We start from the raw sequence: 22,238 nt of genomic DNA, 5'->3' as shown, positions 1-22,238 counted from the left end.
AATGCACATGAGTCCAAGGCAGTTCAGCTTCCACGGTTGCTCACAGGCTGGGTGTGAGTGGAAAGCCCCAGCCTGGGGTGCTCCCAGTGGGCCAGTCCTCCCTGAAGGACTAATGCTCCACGCACCATGGAGAAACCAGCGCCTGCTTTGGGCTCGCTCTCCCTTACCATGGGATGCACTGCACCAACCCAAATGAAAACAACAGTAATGGCAATGACCAAACTAGCTATAGTGATATAGGCCTTCACTTGCTGCAGTCAGTCTCAGATGGAGGAGGGAAAAGACTTCTGCTAATGCAAGTCTTAGTGCAAGCAAAGTTTGAATGCACTTCTCTAGTGGCATTACAATACTTCATGTCCTCTCATGAGCTTTTGCTCCTACTTATCTGACTATGCTGGAGCAGAAATATTGGGCATACAGAGACCACTTGCTGTAACATGCTAGGTACTAATTTCTGAAGTGTATCTGACAGCATAAAAAAGGGTTTTCTTCATTTACTGTGCACACGTGTTTCAAGTCACAGACCTTTGTTTTTGTGTTAGTACAACCATGCAAACCAAGGGTGTTGCAAAGCATGTATTTCAGCCACCCTGGTACGCTGGAGCTAGTGGTAGAGGAGCAAGATATATCTTCTTCTCACTCACGGGAGACATCTTGATAAATTAAAAAATAAAATAAGTAAAATAAGGATGGTGCATCTCAGGAAAAAACATTTCCATTCATACATGGAAATTCACCTACTCTAGCTGAACCAAAATAATCAATATCATAGGTGCCTTGTTCCACGGGCCTGCTGGGACTGTGCATGAAATGAGCTGGTTTTCAAGCTACACTGAAACCAAAATGAGTGAGTGTTAAATAATGGTCTAGTTCCTCTTGGCTTGTTTCAGTGACAAATTCCATTTTAAACAGTTAAATGATTACAAGCTCTGAAATTAAATTTCAGGATGAATAATTAAGCAGCAGTCTCCAGTGTCTGTGAGAAATCACATTCCCTGCTCTAGAAACACTTAGAGTAATAGATACAGGAGTAGATTGGTAACACAGTTCTGATTAAATATAGTCTGTGTAGAATGACTTCTCATATATTACAGTCAACAGTACACTGAAGTCAGCTGCATGTTTTATATAATTTAGTTTAATATTAGCAAATGATAAGTATAAAAATTCTCCAAAATACATTTACATTTGAAAATTAGACAAATTTGGCTACTTCTATGGGACGTAGCCAAAAGTATAATCATTTAAATCTGCAAAGTATCTTTAGCTGAGATAGATACATAATTAGGCTGGGGAGTTTTTTTTTTGACTGCCAAGTTGAAAAACTCATTAGAAAGAAATGTTTACATGTTTGATTTATAGACAAGAGTTGTTTCAGCTTGGGAGAACCTTTCTTTTCCTCCTGGCAAAACTCAAATCATTTACTCATGGAAGTTTAAATAAAAGCAGAAGAAAGGTGTAAATCAAGAGTTAAATTTCTATCTGTTTCCCTTTATGTCACCCCTTTCACCTGTGATATCAGAGAGTCTGTTTCAAATTCCTCTCTGGTAGATTCAGAGCAGGCACTAGAATGTGGTATTTCTTGGACCATGACTCTTCGCTTTATAGAGGGGTCTCCTGTTTCTACCAACAAAGGTCGCTGTAGTGGTAAATATTCCCAGGAGAGACTTTTGATCTTGGAGGCAGGAGGCTTGTATTCTTGTCCATGTTCCAAAAAAATAATTTGCTGGGAAGTGCTTTGCCTGATTTATCTATAATAGAAAAATTACTGAGCACTGCAGGCACTTTTGCAAGTCATCTAAATAGATATTTGTGTGATATCAGTAGAATTTTGGCATGGTTCTGGAAAAGGAATTTCAGCCAAAGAGTCTAAATTTTACTTCTTGAAGGAGACTGGGCAGCAAAAAAAATAAGTAAAGTTGAAAAATTATTATTTTAAAACAGTTAGTAATTGATGATTAATTCCAAGAGTTTGCTTTTCTCATGTGCATAAATACTTTATTTCAGCTTTGGAAAGCAAGCTTATCAAAACACAGTATTTGTAAAACATGGATTCTCACACGATGCAGCCATGCAAGCTACCAAGAAACTTTTCTCCTTTTCTCTGGTGATAAGAATTTTGGTTTTCATACATCAAAGTTACTTTTATCCTTCCTTTAAATCACACAGATAACATTTCCAAAAATCACGGTGACCCACCACAATCCAACAAACATATAACCATTAAACATTGCATTAAGTCTTTTAAGAACCACACTACTACAGCTGCAGTCCTACTACTGCATATAGTAAACTTTCAAAAGGGAGCAACAGAGCCAGCCCTCCAATGAATGTTGTTAAGTTGAATAAATTTAACTGAGAGCAGCCATAGGGATTTCCCTTAAAGGCTACCGAGTTACATGTTATGAAAGTAGTAATTCATATGTAAATTAGTAGCCAAGCCTATAATTCCTAGAGCCATAAAATAGCAATCTAAGACCTCTTAAAAGGCCTGGGAAATTTCATTATTCCAACCACATTTCTTTAAGGTAATTTCTGTAGAAGTGATTCCCTTTGCTACAGTAATTTTAGGGTCTGTGCAGAATGTCAGACTGAAGGCGTCTCTTCCAACCTTAAAAATCTATAAACACTATAAAACACCCCAGACTGCCAAGTAACGGATGCTTGGGAAAGTGTCTGTGGCTGGAATTACCCTCCATTGTTTCTTAGAGCATGATATGGTATGTTTGGTGGCACCAGGTCAGCTCAACTTGTGATGTCATTAAAATGTATTCAGTATCTATAACTCCTCTGTATCATTATGGAATAATATTAGTCACAAAAACCAAGTGACTGCTTGTCACTGGTTTTGCATGAGAACCATATATGAGGAATGAAACACAATAGAAGAAATAGTTACAAGGGCATGAGTAGAGCATGTTTCTTGTAACTTAGGCATTTATTGTCCTACATGTTTCCATGAAATGCAGTTGTCTTGCTGAATCCATGCTGTAAAACAAAAAGGCTTCTATACAACAAAACCCCAAAATCGCTCTTGGCCTTCCATACCATTCTTCTTCTCTGGAAACCACATGACTCAATAAACCTTTCCAATGGAGGCGGGTACTGACCTTTTTTTTAACCTTTATTTCTTTTTTTAACAAGTTCACATAGACATGTGTTTCAGAATAATGTCAACCCAGCTGGAAAGTAAAAGTGAATCTTCTTCACCCAGAAATTACTGAGTTCAGTGACTTTTATTGGTTTTGGATTACACCCAGATTCAAGGAGCAGAAGGATCTCATTATGTGGTCCAGATTTTCAGAAGCTCACCTCTCATTAAAAATTAAAACAGTAACCAAGTTTTCAAAATAGTTTAGCACCTTAGCTACTGAGCTGCTTAATTAGCCTGACCAGAAGTGTCACAATGGGAGCTTCTGGGCACAGAACAGATTTGAAAACCGGCCTTTAAATTCTGATCATATGTCAGTATACTTCCCTGCACATTTATTGTCATGAATAACCTATGCTTCTCTATGCTTCTCTAAAGCAATACATTTGCTCTCACACTTACTTGAAAAATCAGCAAATATTGCTGCTCCCTTCAGTAACTGTAAAGAAAACAGGAGAGTACTTTGTATTTGAGTATAATATTTCAGTATCAGATTCAAAATCCAATAGCATTTTTCCAATTTCAATGGTCCAGTATTGGACCGTTCTTTATTTCCACGTGCAGTTTTTCAATGATATACAAATGACACTTTAAACTCTTCCAGTCATTATGCAGGTAACACCATTATATCTTTTTATTTTGTTGTTTCGCTTGTACAAAGTATTGACATGCATGTATGTATAGAATGCATATGAGCACCAGGAAGTAAGTACTAATTTTGTTTAATTGGCAATTATGACTAGACCTTGCTTCCTGGCATGAGAACACAAATCAGTTTCAGAAATAAGCTGAATCATTTAGTTCAGGTAGGATAGTAATCCAGATATGAAACATTTTCAAAGGAAAGGAAAGTTTGGTTTCATGCTGACAGTCTGCTGGAGCTGGAAGAAAGGATTTTTGTGTTAGATAGGATTTAAACACTGAAAACATGTTGACTGATGTAAAAATTATTTAACATCTTGAAAGCATTAAGTAGAATGTCATTTATCCAGAAAAGGTCTCATATCCTACTGCAAAATGCCAGTAATTCCCAATGAATCCAGACTTAGCGTCTCAAAGAGAACAGTGACAGAAGTGATACAGAATCATTATATCCAGGAAAACTTAAGTGTAAAAGTGAACACTAATACCTGTGTGCAGACCTGCTGGTGAGCAGCAGTGTGAGCAGATAATCAGGGCAGAAACACTCGAGACTACAAACAATCTAATCTACATCTTAAGCCAAAATGGCTCACAGGGCTAGAGAGGTTAAATCACTCTAGTTTCTACAGGCAAAAATGCAGAAGAGAGTGATAGGACAAATATCACATTTAGCCATCTTTTGCTTATTAAACTGATGAGTCACACTTCAACTCAGGCTTCAAAATGAGCCAAGAATAAAATTAAAATGCACAAAAAAAACGATCCACAGCTGAACTCCTTCATGGCTCTGCCTTGACACCCTGGAAGACTATGTTGTATCAATTAATGTACCACTTTGTAAAAAAAAAGACCTTGCAGATATAGACAGATGTTCACGCATCAAAAGTAATTTCACTGATGGTTTACATTTGCTGCCAAAGTTAAATTCCATTACAGTTAAATTTTTATGCATTGAATATTTTTCCATTCATTATTATTTTCCTGTAGCATTTTTGCTTTAGTTTGCATCAGCAGAAAACCCTGCATAGTGTTTGCATATCTAGTAAATCTAAAATCTAAGCAACAGACTGAGTTTCAGGCTTTCATTCAACACAGTTCGACAGAAGCATGTGCTTAATCTCAGAAAATAGCTATCCAGCTTCCTTTTGTCACGTAGTCTATGTCTTGAGCCTTAGAAGACGGAGGTGCTCATTGCTACCATGTGCTTCTGAAAGTAAAAATCAGCCCCAGAATTATTTTATTTATTGATCAGCATTAATCTAGAACCACTATTGTTCCAAGTTATGAGATTATAGTTTAAAGAGGGCAGGACTCCCCATGCACATGGTGCAGCATCCCATGCTTCCACATGTGCCATGCCCAGGATTCTGCGCATAGTGAAGGCCACCTTTCCTGGAAAGTCTCTTGGGCAGAAGCATCCACATGAGCAGACAAGAAGGGCGTCGTCTCTTCACAAGAAGTAGCTCATCAATATCTACAGAAGGTGATTCATTTGCATAAATGTAATGCCCAGAATTCCTCTTGCAAGGAATTGAGGAGTAACTCTACCAATACACAGTACTCATTGCAGACTAGCAATGATTTTCAAGTCAGTAAGTTTGACTGGCTAAGAGTACAACTAAGACACATATTCCAGATGATGAAGGTCTGAAAACTTGGTTGGTCCCCTCCACAAAATCAGTATCTATTATCTCTCAGTCAAGTTGTTGTTTTAGTGCTTACTTGCACAACATCTGTCTCCTGGACTTTACAATCAACAAGGAACGGCAACCTAAAAATGTATAAACCACTTAGGTACTTTTTGGTACAAACCCAACAGTTATCTCAAACACGCTAAAAAGCCAATCCTAATCTAGTCATGGTTAGTTTATCTAAGCCTCTGGCTCAGAGATGCAGCTGCTCTGAGGACAATACTCCTTAGTTTCACAAGTGGTGTGTATTCCCCAAACAATTACATTCTCCCAGGGAAACAGACTAATCTTTCAACACAGAATTTATATACAGTCTCAAAAAGCAGAAGTCTTCCTTGTCACCCCAAGTTGTGACATACCAATAAAAACAGGGATATATAAAACAATGATCCAGCAATTATGATTTATACTCAAAATGAACATTCCCCAAATGAAACGGTCCCAGTGTGTCTTCTTCAAGTCTTCAGACAACTTTCCAGACTCTCAAACTTCTCATACAAAGCAAGATTTCCTAAAACCAATAAATTAAAAGGAAGCAAATTGTCAAAGCAGCAAACTCATAATTTGCAAACACATCTTCTCATACACCACAGTAAAAGCAACCCACACAAAATCATTGACATTATAGATCTTACACATGCATCCCACAATTGGATTTTTTTCTTCTTGCATCAAATACCCTTATGGAAACTCTCCAAATAAAATCAAACAATCCTTAAGCAACAAAATGAGCTCTCACAAACACAGTCACAGCAAGCAAACTCCCCCACCCTCAAAAAAGTAACCAAGCCACCTCCAGTCTCTCAGTGCTGATCCTCAGGAGAAACCCACAGAACACAGAAGTCTGTCTTCTAAAGACAGTCTTTCCAACTGAATGTCATTAGACTGTGAAAAATGTTCCTCTGTGGCCCATTATGGTTTTCCCCAAACCTTCATACTGTTCTGAAGATGCTGTTCCTATCTTTGCTCCAGAGATTCTCTTAACTTGTCATCTCTCCTTTTTCTAATTTTATAGTGTATATGCAAGTATTCTCAACCTTTAATAAGCTTGATGTTTGCTTTGTCCATGTCAGATCTGCTTGTGACGCTAAAAGCTTTTGTTTGCTCTTTTTCCATTAAAAAACATTACCTTTACCCTGTCTCCCAAATAGCTTCACTTCTGCTTCATATAGCTAGAAAGTAATTACTGTCCCTCACTTTTTGCAACATAACCTCCTATGTTTTGGCAGAATTTCCCTCTGTAGCGGGACTTCAGAGGCACTCTTCAGAAGCAGGACTTTAAAGCTTTCTTGCTGCAGGCTCCGGAAGAGGTCACTCACAATATCTGTCTGTACCTTAATAGCATTTTCAGTTAATCCATTAATGACTGACATGATTAAATTTTTTTAGCACAGACCAATGATAATCTGATTCCATTTACAACCCACATTTCACCAAGTAAAGGAGCACCTTTTTCTCCTGACTTGTTAGAGTGAATCTACAGAAGTGAAGTCTTTAAATGGTACCATAATTCTGTAAATCTGAAGACAAGCTCAAATGGCTAGCAACATTAAACCTTGTCCAGTTCAGGCAATCTGGACTTTGATAAACTTACAGAAACTCATGTGTGACATTACATGTACTATCCATGCTCGTAAAGAAAAACCAATCTAAGAGTTTATGATTGACTGTATGGACACTGTAATCACAGGCCAATGAATTTACACCTGCATTTATCTTATTTGAGAAAAAGTAAGGAGAACTCACAAAGCCCTACATTTCCCATCCACTGGGGAAGCCAGATTTATCTTCTAATTGGACACAAGATGGCAGAGCTTCCCAATGGAACTAGCACAGCTCTTTGAAAGTTTTGGTTATGCCTCCTTTCCAATTTTAAAGGTTTGTCATCCACCCCTGCAATGACTCATGGGAACGTAAGTGTCTTCTAGTGACTTACTGTGAAATCAGATTTTTGCTGCCACATCTGAGCACCTAAGCTAAAGCAAATTGTATTATAAGCCAATTTCTCACCCATTCCGACCTGATATTAGTGTTGCTTCCATCAACCCAAACAGCTGACAATTTAGATAGATAAAATGCAGCAGGAAAAGAGGGATTTTTCTTGTGTTTAATATTTTTTTTTCCAAAAATAGTTCAATCCACCTCTTAGATTTCTTAAGAAAAGTCCCTGTTTCATTTAATTGAAGTATACAATACAATTTATTTGGTTGCAATGATACACATGTTCTTTGAAGCAGCAAAATGTGGCATCCAGGTGATCAAGATTTTATTCCTAATGACCTGCTAAAAAGAGTGACATCTTTTCTCAGTGAGCAGTTTGCTCTACTTAGAAACACCACTATGTAAAACAATTGGAGGCTTACTAATGTAGAACATTGTGAGAATGAAATATTACTATATCAGCCAAAGTATGTGTGACAAAAGAGGTTGAATGATTCACTCTACAAAAATCACATGATGACAGTAATTTTACTTTAAGATGAACAAATTGGCTCCATTCTCTCAAACATTTAATACTCATTATTTCAGATGTATCATATTCTAACTTGATACATTTTAATATTAATTCTTTTGATTCTGAAAGACATTTTCCAAAAAGCATAAGATGCCCCTGATTATTTTGCAAACTTAGCATTAGACATCATTGGGGTAGAGTTACAGATTACATGTCATTGCAGATCTTTTTCAGGCAGAGGATGAAAAACTGATTACCAGAAGGAAAAGTATATTGCATAGGCAAATTTCCAAGATCATGTTCATTAAATTCATCACTGAAAAAATTTGTTACTCAGAGTTGAATGAGATCAAAATAAAAATTTTAATTAAAGTTCATCAGACATTTCAAGCTGAAAAAAACAGTGATGCTGCAAGAGAAAAATCTATTAACAGGTACAAGAATGATACAGAAGACAATATTATTTCTTGATTCTTAAATTGGAATTCTCTACATGAAAATGGTAGTATGCGCAGCCTATTTTTACCAGGGAGCATAAACATTGTAAGGAGCTAATTACAGAGAAGACAAAAAAAGGAAACTTTTCGTATACCATATAGATATATATTTAATACTAATCAATGGAAACACTTCACCACTCTTAAGAAGTTAAAGGATGACTCACTCATCAATATTTATCTGATGTTAGACCAGACAAAGAATGTCATTCACTATGACAAAGCAATTTAGACAAAAGGGTGAACATTTTTATTCCCTTTAGCAACCTGCATTTTCTTGTTCCTTACTTTTAATTTAGCTTGTTGTTTCAGCTATCAAAGTTTAAAAAAAGAATCTTACTTTGTTTTGACCTGGTCTATGAGAGCAGGGTTTCAATAGATAATGACAACATGAATGTGAAGAACCATTGTGTAATTCAGATAATTTGGTTTTGTGACCTTGGTACTGAGATTGGGAAATTGGAATGCTAATTCAATCCCTCACAGAATCCTTTCAACAAGGTGTGTGGATCAGCTACTCTAATGCCTTCCTTGTTTGATACAAGGAGGATTTAATCACAGTAAAAAATAGTTGGCTGTTTCTGACTGTGAATGACAGTATCTTAGTGATCACCTCCTCCTGGTCAGTGACAGGAACCAAACTCAGAGAGTAAACAAACAAAAAAGTGTTATAAATTTGTTTCCTTCTAACAAGTTCAATGACTAGGTTCAATTCAGCAGTGTGAACTGCACATTTACATGTATTTCATTATTCCCTAACCTTCTGCTAGCCTCAGGTTGTCTTTCTTTTTTCTTTTTCTTTTTTTTTTTTTTTTTTTTTTCCTTTGGTGAGAAAAACATTTTAACCCAAAAATTTTAACTACATTAAGCACAAACTGAGTTAACTTTGCAGCAAATGCTATGCTGCAAAGCTTCAAACCCATAGTTGTCTAACCTAGAAACAGGATTTTCTGGTACAAGGAAGGAAGCAGGTCTGTGGCTTTCCAGGAGCAATTACATCCAGTCTAATATTAATAAAATTAAGGCCATTACAGGATTAAATTAAGTAAGTGTTTTTTCAGTTTTCCTTGGCATGACTGCATTTGATAGCAGACTTTTCATCATGATTTCTCTGGCATACAGGTCTGTCCAGAAACATCCTCAAAGAATAAATACAGATGAAACAGCCTAGGCAGAGATTTTTAATACTTTACAGACCAAGTTATAGTTGTTTTGTAAGTTAATTCCCTTCATATATCCAGTACATTCTATGGGAAATGAACTATTTATCTGATTTAGCTGCAATAAAAGAAAAAACAGTGAATCTGGGAAGCTCCATATCAACAAACAGAAAAAGCTAATATATAGAATTGACATATTAAAAGATGTCTAACTTATCGGTCAGAGTTTATACTAATCAGATTTCTTCACTTGGAAGAAAAAAAAAACCGGTAATTGCATAAATTTTAGAATCCTGGGCCTGTAAAGGAAAAGGTCTGGTGAATAGAGAAGCACGTTATTTTATTAGTGGGTTTAAGACACAAATAAGAACCTAAAGTGAGTTTCCTTTCTCAAAAAGCTCATTTCGTGAACTCCACAGTGCAGTCCAGGTAACAGCAAACTTTAGAAGTGGAATCTGTGGTCCTCTAGAAAGGCAGCCATGTTGAGAGTACAACTGGTGAAAGTGAAAGAAAATAGGTCTAAATCACAGACTACTTGAACAGAGGTTCAAAAACTAGAACTTAATGTTCAAAATAGCTTCAAAACAGCTGGATAGACACTTCTTCACTGTCCAAGCAAAATAAATCTGAAAGCAGCAGAAATGCTGATACCCAGACATTATATTTTTCTGAGAAATCTCTATATTCCTTAAATGGTATATGGAATATACAATTTGTATGCTACCTGGAATGCTAATATTTCTCAGAAAATCTAAAGCCTTGCCTCTGTGCTACTGAGATATTTCATTTCAAGCAGCATTTGCTTTGTCTTTCTGATCCACATATTTTCAGCTTCAGTTATGCTGGGTTTTGAAATTGCATTAGATTGCATAGCAGTTCCCAGAGAGGGTTTTCTGTCAGAACCCCAGGATAAATGAAAATGTGGCCCTTCTACTAAAGTATCCTCATAAATGAAGGAGACAAAATAAATCTCATTGTACCAATAAATAAATAAATATGAAACCCATCCCGTAAAAGATAATATATAAATTCACTGTTACATTACATCGAAGACTGCCTAGAGAAATTCCATTGCAAGAGTTCAACATGAAGGACATAGAGAACAAACTTTTTATTAGAAGATTTCTACAATACTTCTTGAATGAAAACATGAGTGGACCACGGAAACATTTTTTTCCTTATTCACAGTGTTAATGTTCAGTGTCTGAACCCTGAGGTAGTAATAAGTATTTTGGATCACTTCAGAAAAAATCAGGTTTGCAGTTGTCTTTATGAAGTATATCATAACCTCTTCGTTTAATGTCTGCCTCTCAATAATTCTGTATTTTATATTCTTCATTGGTCTTTATTCTTCTAGACCACAAAGTCTCTGCCCTAATATTAATGGAAACCTTATGTGCTTGTGAGCTTGGTTGTATGTGCTGGGTGAAGTATTCTCACAGTCTTTTGCAGCCTGCAGGGATCATCATTTCTTTAAGTTCTGTAAGTCATCAAGACTATTTTTTGTTCTCTGAATCAATACGCAATGAAAATCACCCTCTTCAAATTGTATTCTTTCTAAATACAGAACTAAAATTTCCACAGTTATCATTCACTCAAGAACTTGATCTCCTACTCCTGTGATGATATCACTTGCTTCCCCTCCAGAACACACATTTTTAGGAGGAAACTTGCCTGGATAGTGCACAATTTATTAATTTCCAGAGGCAAAGGTGCTTGTTATTTGGAGAAGTAGACACAATAAAAGTAGAAGAGTTTGGGTTACTCCTTTGGATGAAAAAATAATACTACTGAATAGTTTATTTTGACCAATATGATGACCACAACCACATTAAGAAACCTGCTAAGTGATATTGCATACATTAAACTGCTGTTAGCAGTGGCTTAAATCTAAGCCAAACACAATCATGACAGTAGCTCTATTGTTAGATTCCTTTGTTAGGAGAGTTTGCACTAAACTGGCTATCATAATTTCAGGAATGAGTGTAAACACTTTTTCTCCAATCTGCCCATAAAAATGTCATTCACTTGCACAATTACTGGCCTCTAAATGAAGCTGGTTTAGTCTAATACCGAAGTGAAATATAAAACATGGGCCACGAGGAGTATCTATGCGAGACTAAATGTGAGTGGTAATTGGAGAGTGATTGCACAGCTGCTGAATAGGGCTCCTTGTTTCACTGAAATGTAAATATAATGTAGAATGTTGATTACATTACAATTACAAAAAGAGGACAAGTGATAATCTTAGCATTTGGCTTTTAGTGTTTATTTGAAAGACTTCATTTTCTCACTGGAAATCATAAGATGCTTCAGTGTGCATAGGAACATATTCTGTAGATGACAAATGACTGAAGCAGTGTAAGGATTTCTATCACAGCTACCTGTACATTTATACATGCACACACACATACAAACACACACATGTACACACACACACACAAGTTCTACATTCATTAGCAGTAGAGATGACAATGACAATCCTTTTGAATTTATCAGTAAAGCTAACAAAGTATCCCATGACATGACTGGGAAGGCTATGTTCAAAGAATTCTTTCCTCTCTAACAAGAGAAATTTTTTTTTTTTCAAATTTTCCCAGAGTCTGATAGTTTGAAACCCATTCAAGGGCACTAGAGAAAACAGGTAGGAAATCAATTTGGTGGAATAGATGCATCTAAATGACATCTAGATCACTGCTTTTCATCACCTCATTTTATCTCTACCACTGTGAAACAATTCACATAGCTGAATAACTAATGAAAAATAATCTGTAAAGACCAGTGTCTGTATATGCCTCTGAGAAACACAATGCAGATAGGGCTAAGAGATATGTTGTTGCCTACCTTCAAAACATATGCATAATACTCGAACAACTTGATTTGGGTGTCTTTTACTATATGCGGAGTTTCTGAAAGCAACTTCATACACTATTTATGACTATATAGCAGTTATTTATGCAGCAGAAAGGCAAGACTAAAATGATATAAGGCTAAACATCAATTTCTTCCACACCCTGAAAAAGGCACTTGAGGAATGCTTGCCAGTGACTGATGGCTGACGAGTCAGCAGGGAAGCGTTGGCTTCCATCACTCATTGGAATGGGCTGATCTTCAAAACCTGAGCTAACCCTCCAACTCTGCTTTTTTTTTTCCTCATGATGTTATACCTTTTCCTCACTCTGCTTTTTCCTGAATTTCTGGCTTACTAGTACTAGCTCAATAATCACTTCTGCCTTTGTATTTTGTTTCCTTCTCTCACATGGCTTTAGCTTATGAATTCACTTGCAGCTCAACGACATTTTCTTCTTCAGGAATGCTGAGTCAAAGTCACCTAGATGGGCTTCACCAGACTGGGCCTTGCTCATGGACAACTGAAACCCTGGGCTGGCAGCTGCAAAAGGGAGCAGCCAGGCTTTGGTTAATACCCATGTTTATTCTGGTGCTGATGTAACAGCTTCAAGGAATTCACACAGCTGAAAATTATTAGCACAAATACTGCATATTCACCTACACACTTTTGTTACAGGGGTAAGATCTTTAGAAGCTCCTGGGTAGGTACTTTTGTATATCTACTGTGCTTCAGGTGTAGAGAAGACTGGAAAACTACCAACTGTGGAAAGCTATAATATGATCAATGCCTACCTGCAGAAATGAAAATGTGATATGACTCCTATGAAGACTCTTAGTCTGTTAGAAGCAGGTGTCTAAAAATCTATTCTACTGTAATAGTGCACAAGGTAGATACAAGGTTAATATGCAGTACAAAGCTTACATCTGTATTAGACGTATTGATTCAATGTATAAACAATGGGTAACATGATGCACTTGTTTTTCATTTCTGCACTGCAGCAAAGGTTAACTTGTAGTTACCAGGAAGACAGGAAAGGAAAGTATGCTGGTTCAATGAATCACTTAAAGGATAAAAATATGTTCTTAAAAAAGTACATATGGTTTTCAGATGACAGAAATGTCCAGGAAAAAGACTTAATGGTATAAGTGAGACAGCACCAGCTGCATCAGAACCCTGTAGCTAGAAAGTAACATTTGGATTGGCATAATTTATAAAGAAAAAAATGGCATGAACATTTGACGGACTTTCTGGTGCTATAAACAAGGATATAGAGCACTACTGAAATATATGTGCATTAATTTGCCCTGGAATACTATATTGTGGGTAGGAAGGGATTCTGAAATGAGGATTATGATAATTACAGAATTTTTGTTTGACACAATGTACACTGTACTTTGTTTCAGTTTTTCCATTGCTACTAACCTCAACTAGAGTTTCTAGAGAATGGCTTTCTGAAAGTGAGCCATTGACTGCCATTGAAGGGCTTATTTCTTAGGGCTCATTTCTGCAGGCATAATGTGCTCAAGCAGAATCAAGGTGGATTCATTTGGGATTCAAATATTTCATCTTTCTAAAATGGATGTACACTACCAACAGACATGGTAAACTGCCATAACTCAAGAGACTTCTACAGGAGGGGGATAGCTCTGCAGAGTTCCATGGTCCTATTGTGCAAGGGGACTCATGCAAACAACATGTATGTTAGAATAGCCAAATACAAAATCAAATACCGATGAGCAAAGACTGAACATACTGTTGCATGAGCAGATGCAGCATTTGAGGAAAAAAAGAAAAAGATTTAGATCTGAAGGATCTATGTCTCCAGTGCCTGAGAGACCTAATGCAACTGTTGGACACAGGAAGACAAAACAGCCGAGAAGGTAAAGGTACCTATGCTGCATTTCTGCAGCATATGGCACTGCTGAAGCCATTGCTGGAAGACTGCTTTCTGTTAAACTATCAGCACTGCAGAAAGGATATTAGAAAGGTAAAAGAGGTTTTCAAGACGGATACAAGGATTATTTGAGGACTGGATAATTTGCTTACCAGTTCCATTCCCTTTTACATATATGCAAAGAGGCAACAAGATGCAGTTGCTGGAAGTTAAAGTCAAGCAAATCTAGGTTAGAAACAGAGGTGATTGTCAATTGGGATAACTTCTCCAGCAACACAATCATTCATCTGACTTATGAAATCTTGAAATAGCATTTAGATTCACTCCATCTACTACCTCAATAACTGAAGTACCTAATTTAGGAGTTTTATAGTAAGTACAGAGGAATAATCATCTTCAAGGGGCTATTGAAATGTGAGAAAGCCTGAATCACTGAAGGTTTTTCTTGATTTATCATAAATTCCTAAATTGAGAACCTTAAATTCTTAAAGTTCAGTGAGATAAATCTGGGTTTCACTCTCCCAAGCTAACTTGCACAACTAAGTGAATATAGTAAAGAAGAAATTAAATGCAAAACAAGGGGAAAATCAGGAAGCAAACAGGTATGAAGGGAAATCAGACAGAAAGGGGCAAGAAATAAACTTTTAAAAAACAAACAGACACCACCACCTCATCAAAAAACTTGTATCAGGGAAAATGATACCAGTGATTGCTCTTGAGAGTCAGTGGACCCGGGAATGGAAAGCTATTCAGTGGGTACAATAATGGATATTTAGGTAAATAAGTAACCTGAAATGCATCATTTAATAAAAAGCAGTAGAGATGATTACTTTTCTGCAGATAAGTGAAAACCAATTTTTGCTATCTTTGCACTAAAGATGGCCTATAAGATGCCAATTGATTTCAATGGGAGTGAGTAATAATAGAGTAAATGACTGCTCATTTTAAATAAGGCTGTCAAAATAAGGTCCTGAACAAGTTAAAAGACCAGATAAATGATAGAAGCCAGGGTCTGGGGCAGAAAATACAGCCTGGGGATCAGGGAAGGAAAAAAACATGTTAAAGAAAATGAAATGCTAGCAAAGAAAATGTAGTCTTGCAAAACTCTTGCTGATGCTGAACTTCTACACAATAACAAAGTTGATGTTATTTTTGCCTCATAAAGGTAGAAGCAAAATGGAAGTAGGATCTATTTAGAGTGCATTCACAGATGTTCTGCACATCAGTCTCTTTAGCACAAATTTGAATGCCTAAAGCTAACAATTCCTCCAGCATTGATATTCTGTCACTGGAGATGTGGTCTGTCAAAAGCAAAATAAAAAACTCAGTTCTCACCAACTACAGGAGGGAGAAGGAATTAAATAGAGAACCAAATCTAATGGACATGACAATAAATTAAGATATCAGAAATCTAAAAGAAAGATCAAGAAACACACATACTGCACTGCATAGCCACAAGAAAAAAATAGAAGGGAGATCACATGCTTACAGTGCTAGAAGACAGACAAATTCTTCCAAGAGAGATAAAGCATGTTGTAAACCCCTGGCCATTTCAATTATGTAAATCCTTGAAAATAAACAGCTTTCAGAAGGTATTTATCTAGCTGTGGAGGTGACGGTAATGGTGGATAGCAATGATGAGTGACAGACTTTTGTATTTCATCAACATTTCATCTCCAGCCTTAAAGACAGGCTCATCTGACCTGAAAAGTAATTAAGGGTTTCTGCACTACTAAGTATATACATATTTGCTTGACTGTGAGGATGATGCCATGTATGTAAATTCAAATACAAAATTGATAAAACCAGCTGGCATATAATCAGTATTTCTATCAGTGTAGTTACCTTAGTAGAATTTGCTAAGTGTGGTGTGTGTGGTGTGTTGACCCTGGCTGGATGCCAGGTGCCCACCAAAGCTGCTCTATCACTCCCCTCCTCAACTGGACAGGGGAGAGAAAATATAACAAAAGGCTTATGGGTTGAGATAAGGACAGGGAGAGATCACTCACCAATTACCGTCACAGGCAAAACAGACTCGACTTGGGGAAATTAGTTTCATTTATTAAAAATCAAATCACAGTACAATAATGAGAAACAAACCCAAATCTTAAAAACACCTTCCCCCCAATCAGAGTACAATAATGAGAAACAAACCAAAATCTTAAAAACACCTTCCCCCTACCCCTCTCTTCCTATTGGGCTTAACTTTACTCCCAATTTCTCTACCTCCTCCCTTGCAGCAGCGCAGGGGGAAGGGGAATGGGGGTTTGGGTCAGTTCATCACACATTGTCTCTGCCGCTCCTTCCTCCTCAGGGGCAGCACTCCTCACTCTTCCTCTGCTCCAGCATGGGGTCCCTCCCACGGGAGACAGTCCTTCATGAACTTCTCCAACGTGGGTCCTTCCCAAGGGGTGCAGTTCTTTACGAACGGGTAGCCCCCTGCTACCAAAACCTTGCCATGCAAATCCAATTCACTAAGAGCTAGATGCTACATACCATCTCCAAAAAGTTGCACTTGAAAGACTTTGTACAGATTTAGCTGATACCATACTTCAGAATGTATTATATCCATGTACACTACTGCAAAATTTTCCATGGTAGCCTGAACTGTCTATGCGACTGACTTTTTCTCCCTGTTTGTTCTCACAGCAGTGTTATGGGCTGTTACAGAGCCTGATTCCCCATCTCATATCAAGTAAGAAACAATTAGGTTTGCATAACCACAGAGACAAATTTTGAAATGTCATGACAAACATACACAATCTATCTCATGTACAGTTCTTACAATGTGTTCACTTGTGATGCACAGCTGCAGATTCAGCAAACTGCCTCTACAGTCATGGGAGAATGTTTGATCATACACTGCATCTCCCTTGCTGCTACCTGTACTGACCTGCAAACAGCTGGGATGCTACCCTGAATTTAGGGAAATCTGCACACTCTCGATCTGTGTTTGCCTTGTTTTCTCACACTGCCAGTCTGTTGCAGAGTACCGGTAAATGCAATGAACTCCCCTAACATACTGTAGGACTTATAATGAGATTTTGTGTCATGCTCTACTAAATGCAAAAATATTGGCCTTTTTGAAAATCCACTCTAAAAAGTGCTCCTGGTTTTAGGATTTAGCTGATAACATACATAAGAGTCTCACTCCTAGGAACAGTTCCCTGTGCTTTCTTCTTTTTTTCTGGTGCAGTTTGTTTAAGAAGTTGATGTCGCCTTTCCCTGACTTGTCCTTAACATTGATTTGTTCAGATCACTGCAAATCTGGCACTGCTATTGTGTATCAGCCACTTCCTACATTTCCAATTTCTCCATAGAGGGTTTTCATATGGCAGCAAAATTTCAAACAAGATTTTTTCTCAACTGCAGTTTCAGAAAGATGCTGTGTCATGTAAAACCTTAGAAAACTATATTCATAAGAATAAAGTTTTAGTTGTGGAGTATAGCAAAGAAAAAATTACACTGTCTAAATATTGCAGTGTTAATATGTGTATTCTGTCTGGGCACATTCTCATTAGTGCATGAAAAAAATACAATAAATATAAATATTTTAGCAAATATTAACTACTTCTGGCAAAGTTAGAACAATAGTAGTAATAAAGTGTCATGTGTGAAGCGTGCTAAGTGCTTATTCAACAAAGGCTAGGTTTCCACAGACCCGGTCCTGAATTAAGCTTCCAGACGAGTACACTTGTAACCCTGGAAGAGGGTGTCCCTAAGTCTTAAAACCCTACAAATGATTTAAAGTCAAAGAAGACCCTGCCTGGGTGAGCTTGAACTCACGCATGGGGTCAGAGGTAGAAGTTCCCACCTGCAAGGAAGCAAGTGTTAGTTTCTCTTAACTACCTGTCATTAGCCTATGAGTGCTCCTCCATTTTAGTTATCAGTTGTTAATTTACTATTTTTTTGCTCATCTTCTGTGCATGAGTTACAATGGTGGAGGGGGAAAACTTAAATTTTTATCCATGGGATCTGCAGGCTCCCCCCATGCTCCCTGCAGGCTCCTCTGGTGAGGCTCACCGCAAGTCCTGCCTTGGCAGCCAGGGCTGTCCATTCAAAACTGACAGAAATCCCCAATTCATCTTAATTTAGAAACTAACCAAGGGCCATGTTGTACAATATTGATTTCCATGTAGTCAAAATGGGCACTCTGTGTCCTTGAAACTCTGTTCAGAAATGCAGGTGGAGAAAGGAGTGAGGAGCAGGAGCTGCACTGGCACTGGCAGGGGAGAGGGAGCACATCCATGCCCCTGCCCTCCCCAAAGTCAGTCATCACTCATCTTCGGTGAATATCTTGGTCTGCTTTCCCTAGGCAGCTGGGGGGGAAAAGCAAAGACATTCAGGTCAAAATGAAGTCGGGGGCGGGGGGTGGTGGTATTCTTTGTATATAAAAAAAGGGATTCATGACCCCCCCTTAAAAAATTACTCTGACCATCTCAATAATGAAAGAATTGTTTTGAGAAGAAAGATTCCAGTTAGCTAAGGACAGTGAAATTTTATCAATCATAGCTGCGACTGGATGAGGAGCAATGGCCATAAAAGGTGATGTTCAGCAGCCTAGTAAAGAAACCCTCCAGTTAGTTTGTGCTTACAGTTAAATAATTTGAAGAAGGTATAATTAAAGATGGTTAAATAATAAGCAAGCCAGTAAAATCACAACATAAAGTATGACATTAATTTGTAGAGTGCTGTAGCATATACCTCTGAGTATGTGAATTCAGATTTGCAATGTATATATCCATACAGACAACACAGATGAGCATATTCATCAACATATGAACAGAGTCCTTCCCAGTCAGATGCACCCACTAGACTTCATTAATTTAAGAAGGCCTTGCTGAAATTATGCCATGTTCAGCAGGTTAGAAAGAAAATAATAAACGTTCATATTTGTTTAATTGTTTGAGTGTAGGGTGTCAGTTAGTTTGCTGGTACAGATTTTCAGTCATAACAATTAACTCTCCAGGTAACTTTTTCTTTTATTTGTTTTAGAAGTTTATAATTTGGGGTTGGAAAATAAGCAATTTCATGCTTCAGGTATAACAATATATTGAGACTTCTTATCCCCTTCTCACACAGGGAAATGAGCTGTTATTATCAGACATGGTCCACCCAATATGCGCTCAAGGTCTAGTCCTGCTAACTTGTAAGGAGAACTTCCCTGATGTCACTAGGTTTTGACTTTAAAACTCATAATTTATTCATTCTTGCTAAAGATGACTGATAAGGTTAGGATGGATGGCAAATGTCTCAAAAGAAATGAATTTTTTGTAAACCGCAGCGTTAGTTTACCCATATTTACCACGTCTTTGATATGATACCACTGGCAATCTATATGAAAAGCAAAGCCACAGACTTTGCCTGCCTACTCATAATGATCTGCTTCTCCAAAATTAACAGCATTTTAGCTCCTGGAACAATAAACTTGAAAGTCAGACTAGATGTATTTTCTATTTGTAGTAATTACTATAGAATATTGTTATGGAGAGAAGGAAAACAGCCATTTCTACAACAAGGAAATAAAACTACTCTTCTTTGGGTACATTTTCCCTTGGCCACTGATTTTGTCTGAATCATGTTTCTTCCAAAATTTCAAATATCATTTTCCCTTCAAACTGTCAAAAATAATATGCATAAGAATAAATAGGTGTCAACAATGCACAATCCACCTGTTAGCTGACATCTGTGGCATCACATCATTGTATTACTTGCTGTGAAAAAAGGCTATTTAGGCAACATCACATTCCCTGATGCTAAAAGTGAGGAAGAAGTTAAAAAACAAAGCTCTTCATTTGCTCCTGTGTTTATACATATATGTGCATGTATATATAGTATGTATATACAAATATATAACTTGCTGCATGGATGGAAAGTGCAAGGGATTCCCCCACCACACACACCTTCCAAATTAAAAGAACATTTTATGAAACAAGGGTCTGCGGAATAAAGGAATTGTAGTAAGCATGGGGAGTCTGGTACAATGCATTGGATCAAGGGTAGCTGGCAGATTGCTGGAAGCACAAACAAACAAACAGTTGGTTATGCTGACATTCTTTCTCTAATGTGACTATTTTGTCTGCCTGTTTATATTTGGCTGTGTAATGCTCAGATCACAGCAATGACTGATCAGGAATATGTGTCCTCTGTAAGCATGAGCAAAAGTCTTAATTTCATGTTAATTTAGTCATGATTTAACATAGTGGTTTGCACTACATTTCTAAAAAAGGGCTCCAAAGCTACAGTTGCAGTCTACTAACTCACTACTTGAAAAGCAAGTGCCTGCATTTTTCCTGCTTTCATGACTTTCATGACACATCACAAGTGACATGCCAAGGTCATGGGGACATTGTCAGTTTTTCCCTCACCATAATTACGTATGTAAAATACCAATCAAGTTACTAGTATCTTGGATCTGTTGCCATTAACCATAAACCTAGAATTCAAACCCACTGTCAGCAATGAGAAAGGTAACAGTCACTGTCATGACTGCAGATCTTGTAACCTCTGTGTGCTCTTGTATACCACAGAAATCTGTTAGACTTGATGTTACTGCTTCTTTCTCTCCTTCCTGCTTTTTTTTAGAACAACAGCAAGGGTTATGTATCAAAAGAGTATCTTCTATGGAACAGTCTTGTTTGAGATCATTCCTACATTAAAAAAAGGGATAGCTGTACTACCAGTTCCATATACTGTGTATTTATTGTGGTAAGGTGTATTTAGCTGACAGATTTTTGCACAAATTTCCCTGAGTAAAACGAGTAATTCTGGCTTTTGCAGAGTCTGATACAACTTACTTTGAAGGGGAGCAGGCTATGATAAAAGATCTAATTCATCTCAGTCTCCATACTGCCACAGATCTGGTGATAAACCTAACAGCAGCAGTGAGTGTGAGCCTAAAGAGACAAATTATACTAGTCAAGGCACCATGGGCTCAGTACCAACAATGCTTCTTCACTAAAAAAAAAAAGGGGCATCAAAAGTCAAGGAGCCAAGGAAGATTCTATTATACTTTTCTATTATACTATATCCTTTCCTTAGACCTTTTTGGGAGGCTGTCTTTGGACTCCCAGCTCAAAGTTTTTCTTCTCTTACTTTGACAGGTCTTAACCAATGTTTCTCATGGGGCCTTTCTCCCAGAACCATTTTTAGTCTTTTTTAAACTTAATCTTCGAAATTCCTCTTCTACTTTTGGAGCTTATAGCTTGATTTTGTTCCCATTTCCTACCTCCATTCAGGCTAGGTGATGAAATACTTACTTCCAACTTTAGGATATCCACTGAACCAAGGTTCTTCACCTGAAATACAAACCTGTGGAGTACAGGCCGTGCATTCCCTTCAGTCCAGCAGAATACTGGATCTACCTCCTCACCTTTCTCTCCTAAGACTATGGGCCTGACTCTGGCCATTTTCTTGGGATGACAATTCAGTTCTGCCTTCGTTACTGGGAAGTCTTGATCTGCTTCTGGAAGGTGTTTTCTAAGTAAGTTAAAGTCAGAAGGCCTTGTAAAATCTTTGACCTAGCCAATGTGAGCTGTGGGCTTAGGCCTGGATCCAGACATGTTCCAAACTTTATTGACTTTAGCACAAACCTACAGGTGAAAAGTGTAGTAAAACTCTGAAGTGTTTTTCAGCCTCTTCTCTTATGATTGCAATTGACAACTGCCCCACTAAATAGGCAAAGCTATGCAAGACCATCATATGGGCCAGATTTTCCAAGCCACCGAGATCACTTTGGGCTATTTATGCTGTATAAAGTGAATCTGCAGAGCACTATGATGCATAGATTTAAAATTCAGAAAGATGCTGTAGTTTGAGTTCTGTGTAGTTGTGAACAAGATACTTCACTAAATAAACCTGTGGCCTAATCGAGCCTGGGGACTCTTCTGTTGCTTTT

The 22,238-nt window shown here is 37.5% G+C and overlaps 1 long non-coding RNA gene across 1 annotated transcript in view; it reads right to left on the bottom strand.

Moving 5' to 3' along the window:
* Window positions 1-1,981: 1,981 nt before the first annotated feature.
* The window catches only part of LOC115340027, a 46,814-nt gene continuing 26,557 nt past the window's right edge, over window positions 1,982-22,238 (bottom strand). Inside the window, exon 2 of the long non-coding RNA XR_003922900.1 lies at window positions 1,982-5,995. This is a non-coding gene — a long non-coding RNA (uncharacterized LOC115340027). The remainder of the gene's footprint in view (window positions 5,996-22,238) is intronic.

Source organism: Aquila chrysaetos, chromosome 4 (assembly GCF_900496995.4).
Source record: "Aquila chrysaetos chrysaetos chromosome 4, bAquChr1.4, whole genome shotgun sequence".
Taxonomy (NCBI): Eukaryota; Metazoa; Chordata; class Aves; order Accipitriformes; family Accipitridae; genus Aquila; species Aquila chrysaetos.
This window is presented reverse-complemented; position numbering and strand designations above follow the sequence as displayed.